The 5,230-nt window shown below is 47.0% G+C and overlaps 1 protein-coding gene across 2 annotated transcripts in view; it reads left to right on the top strand.

The window, feature by feature from the left end:
• The window catches only part of LOC128336510 (lysosomal alpha-glucosidase-like), a 53,016-nt gene that overhangs the window by 7,755 nt on the left and 40,031 nt on the right, over nucleotides 1-5,230 (top strand). The window lies entirely within an intron of this gene.

The raw sequence follows: 5,230 nt of genomic DNA, 5'->3' as shown, positions 1-5,230 counted from the left end.
GCCCTCGCGGCGCAGCCGGCCAATCGGGGCCCCTCTGGCCGCTTCCGGGTTTGGGCTGTCAACCCACGGTGCGTCACGGGAAGAAGCCCCGCCCCCTCTCCTCTTGTTCTCCTCCCCGTGCGCGGCCACGCCCACTTGAGGATTTCATTCATGCGGGAAGGGAGAGCGTTGGTAGTGAATGAGGAAGGGGGCGGGGCGCGGAGGGGATACCTTGTATGGTCCGCGTCCATGCTTCTTCATTCACACTGGTGGAGGGGCGCGCACGTGTCTTATGACAGCTTAATCTGCCTCTTGTAAAAGGGGAAAACAAAATCTACTGACAACTTAAAGATTAATAGATCCATTATTTATTTATTTATTCGTTCATTCATTCAGTTCTCAGTCTTTCCTAGGGCTGAGTCGTCTTATCAGATGCATTAAGAATATGACAAACAATGGTAATATCAGAGTTGGATATCAGGCGGTTAAGACCCATCAGTTTCAACAGCCGTTTGGCGGCGGGTTGATTGGTTGATAGACAGATAAACTTTATTACAGTCTTTGACCAGTAATGTTAATGATTTTTGATTGATTGATTGATTAAGTGCCACCAAGTCGGTGTCGACTGTTAGTGACCATATAGATAGATTCTCTACAGGATGAATGCTCTGTCTTCAAGTTGGCCTTTAAGGTCTCTCAGCGGTGCATTCATTGCTGTCATAATGGAGTCCATCTATTTTGCTGCTGGTCATCCTCTTCTTTTCCTTCAACTTCCCCCAGCATTATGGACTTCTCAAGGGAGCTGGGTCTTTGCAGAATGTGTCTGAAGTATGATAGTGTCCAAAGTATGATAGTGTCCAAAGTATGATAGTGTCCGAAGTATGATAGGGAGCCTGGTCATTTGTGCCTCGAGTGAAAATTCTGGATTGATTTGTTCTATCATCCAGTTTGCTTTCCTGGCTTAATGATAGCCCTGAATTATTATTAGTTCAGCACAACAGAGACGGCAGAGCAAGGGGAATGAATTGGAGTCTTGGGTCAACAGGGAACAGTATGAAGCTATTCTCATGATCACTGAAAAGTGTGCTAAGGGAGCTTAGCCCGCTTTCCAGGGATTGTGGGACCCACTGGGCTCGCAGGTGAGCCCGTTGCTCCCAAGGTGGCTAGCCCACCTAATTACCCCTCCCCTTAGACACGCTTAATGGAGTGAGCGCTCCGTTAACCTCATCTTTTTGCTAGCGGTGCACGGCGACACACGAGTAGAGCCTCCCGGGCTCGGGCGTCTCTCCAGGATACCCCACACGCTTGCCCGGGGCATCCTGGAACCTCTGGGAGCCACGCAGCCCCTGATCCCCACAGCCCCCGCTGGTTCTGTGATGGAGCCGGCGGCCGTGTGGGCAGCCGATCCGGCCACCCAGGGCTGCCTCTTGGTTGTCTGCGGGGAGAGCAGGGTTCTCCTCGCAGAACCCCCTCCGGCTTTTCACACCAATCGTGTGAAGCGCCTCTATGTGTGTGATAGTAATTATAATGCATTATATAATTATAATGCAATCTTCTTTCTGTATGTCTAATGTATACTTCTAAAAAAGCGGTTAAGACCCATCAGTTTCAACAGCCGTTTGGCGGCGGGTTGATTGGTTGATAGACAGATAAACTTTATTACAGTCTTTGACCAGTACAGAAACATGAAGGAAAGAATATAACGTCACACACATGCAACAATATAGCAATGATATAGTTTTATGAATATACAGTGACCTAGTAATTCCCCCCACCCTTCTTCTCTTGTCTTCGTTGTTGTTTTAAATTGCCTCGAGTCTAAGGAAATCAGGTGGTCAATAAATTTGCTAAATAAATAAATAGTAACTTATTCCACCACGTTAGTGATTGGTTTATACAGATTTTGGTCTGTTGTGCTCTAGAGCAGATATTCTCCACCTTGGGCATTGGGATCTTCGTTGCATGGCCCAGGGGCACTGGCAGCCCCAGCCCTGCCTCCTGCCCCCTCCCTCTCCCCCCTCCGCCAACAGCGCCTTGTGGCTGAGGTTAATGGGAGTTGTGATCCAACAACATTTGGGAACCCATGGTTGGGAACCATCGTGTTTCTCCTATATTTCTGCTCACAGAGCAAAGAGGCACCTTTTGTAAAGAGAGGTGATTCTCTTTACTGAGCAGGGAGAGAGCAATGGGGAGAGCAACTGGCCCTCTGCATCCCCAGCACAGCATCCCTCAGTGGCTGTTGCTGGGGTCTGTGTTCTATTTCTTTTTAGGTTGTGAGCCCTTGGGGGACAGGGAGCCATTTTATTTATTTATTTATTTATTTATTTATTTATTTATTTAATATGTAAACCGCTTTGGGGGCTTTTGTTGAAAAGCAGTATATAAATATTTGTCATATTCGTATTCTGTTCCCCCCCTTCCAAGGGGCCCTGTGCTTTAATGCAATACCTTGTTTACGTTTTCTAACAATGTGAGATGGAATAGCCATTATTGTTTCTGCTTCATCCCGGAAGTCCCGGATGTCGCCAGGCTGTCGGAGCCCAGAGAGACTGGGTCTAGCACCTAGGGGAGCTGGTCACCACGAGTCTATTCCACTCCTCCTAGCCTCCATCTGAAGGCTGTTATAAGCTGCCAGCCTTTCTGGGCTCTTTCAACATGCCCAGCCACCTCACCCGCCTTTTTATTTTGCTTAATATCCCTCCTGATGAAGGGTGTGGGCGGCGCACTTGAAAGCTTGCTTAAGATTTGGGGTCAGTTTGGTAGGTCCTAGTAAATATATTGCCAGACATCGGAGCTCTTCTCATGATCAGTGAGAAGAAGAGCTCCGTGGAGGTCTGTGGGGAGAGCTGCAGTTCCCAGGTTCGGGGTGCCATGATGTACCCCTTCACCCCGCCCCCACCCTGGAGTTCCAGTAATGTGCCACATGAGTGTGTGGTGCGTTATCAGGATCCTCCTCCCGCACAAGCGTGCCAGCCGCGTCCGCTAGCCCCACACACGATCGAAAAAATGAGGTCAAGGGTGCATTTGCTCACTTAAGCTCGTTTAAGAGGGAGGCTTCACCGGTGGGTCTGCTGCCGTGCATTTATTTATTTATTTATTTATTTATCGGATTTGTATACCGCCCCAAACTTTCATCTCTGGGTGGTGTAGCTGCCGGGATTGGGCCTTATTCCAGTGGTTCAACTGTTTTGCACCGTCTGGAGGTTTTTTTTCTAGTAGACCAACATGGGGCATGTTGGAGAGGAGAGGTGGATCAGGAGAGGAGAGCTGGTCTGGTGGTAGCAAGCATGACTTGTCCCCTTAGCTAAGCAGGGTCTGCCCTGGTTGCATATGAATGGGAGACTAGAAGTGTGAGCACTGAAAGTTGTTCCCCTCAGGGGATGGAGCCGCTCTGGGAAGAGCAGAAGGTTCCAAGTTCCCTCCTTGGCTTTGGCTGAGAGAGACTCCTGCCTGCCACCTTGGAGAAGCCGCTGCCAGTCTGTGAAGACAATACTGAGCTAGATGGACCAATGGTCTGACTCAGTAGAAGGCAGCTTCCTGTGTGTGTGAGTTGTATATGGGTGATTGTTTTATACACACTGCAGCTTTGCACTGTGCTATAACTTTAAGCCACTTTGAATACCTTGCATAGAAAAGTGGGCAAAAATTAATTGAACATACAATTATATATGTTCATATGCACAGCTATAGAGGGGGGAAATGACATCTATGGGGTGTAGCATATGCCATTTCTATGCAAAGTTCAGGTATGCCTGATAAACACAGTGGCCATTCATGAATGGCCCCATTGTTTACATTTCCCCCTCTATACGTTTGTGTGTGTCTGTTTGTATGTATGTGTGTGATGAAATGAGGTCTAGAATATTGGAACTCTTGCCGCAAAAAACCTGTTAGTCTAAGCTTGATTTAAAAAAACAACAACAAACAAACCTGTATCTGACTAATATATAGCTACCCCTCTGGCATTTTATCCACCTGTGTGCCAGAAAAGGATCTGAGGGAAGAGAGAGGCTTGGCGGTGGCCAGAAATAATGACTGGCTAGTGAGCTGAGCCTAAATGTCGATATCACCAGAACACATGTTGATCTCAATGCACCTCTAACCCTGGAGGCTGTTAGTAGGTCAGAGTCTTATTTTAAGTGGGAGCTTTTTGTAGGAGATTTACAGTACAGCCACCCAAATGTTGCAAGCCGAAGGAACCATATTCCTTCCTGCTGTCGCCATATCAAGAGGACACACATGGCTATGGTTTGGTTTGGGGTTTTTCTTCTTCCTTTCTTTTTTCATTTTTAGCTTTCCAAGAAATTCAACCACAGCAGAATTCGAAAGAATGTCCAGCAACAATGATTGACAGCTATCAGGGATTTTTTTCTTTTTTTAAGCTTACTTTTGAAGCTGCTGCCCTTGCGGGTGGTAAAATTCGAGTGGAATTTGGGAAGGGGCCGGCTGTTGGTACAAGTATTAGAAAGTTGTGCTATTTTCTTTGTTGGAACTGAGAGCCTATAACATAGCTGTTACCCATCCAGGCACTGACCTGACCTAGACCTGCTTTGCTTCAGCAAGATGGCATGGTCATGTGCTCCATACATGCCTCATTTAAAAGAAGTCACCCCTTCGAAAGAGAGGGGCCCAGGTTTCTCCCTGTAGCAGGGATTCCTAGCTGCTGTTGAATAAAACTCCCATCATCCCCAGCCAATGGCCGTTGCAACTAGGGCTGATGGGAGCTGTAGTCAATAACATCTGGGAATCCCTATTACAAGGAAAACTGAAACCCAGAGAATTGCCCCTGAAGGCGAACAACATTATTTATTTTATTTATTTATTTAAAATATTTATACCCCACCCCTCCAGTGCACTGCTGCTCAGGGTGGCTCACAACAATAAGATAGACACAGATACAATAAAAGTAATACAATCAACTAAATTTTTTAGTCAGATTAAAAACCACAATTATTCGGTTCAAATTAAAACTGAAAATTATAAGAAGCTAAAGAACCTACCAGATATAACAAAACAATAATGGAGCATTAAAAAGCCTCCTTAAAAAGGTGCGTTTTGAGATGTTTTTTAAAAACACTGAAGGAGGGAGGGAGGGTGTTCCAATGCCGAGGGGCCACGACCGAAAAGGCCCTGTCTCTAGTCCCCGCCAACCAGATCTCTGTTAGTGGCGGGGTCATGAGCAGGGCCTGAGATGATGAGCGGTGGGCCCTGGCAGATTCATATGGGCGAATGCGGTCCATCAGGTAGCCCG

The sequence above is a fragment of the Hemicordylus capensis genome, chromosome 13, assembly GCF_027244095.1.
Source record: "Hemicordylus capensis ecotype Gifberg chromosome 13, rHemCap1.1.pri, whole genome shotgun sequence".
Taxonomy (NCBI): domain Eukaryota; kingdom Metazoa; phylum Chordata; class Lepidosauria; order Squamata; family Cordylidae; genus Hemicordylus; species Hemicordylus capensis.
The sequence above is the reverse complement of the archived record's forward strand: the minus strand, read 5'-3'. Positions and strand labels throughout refer to the sequence as shown.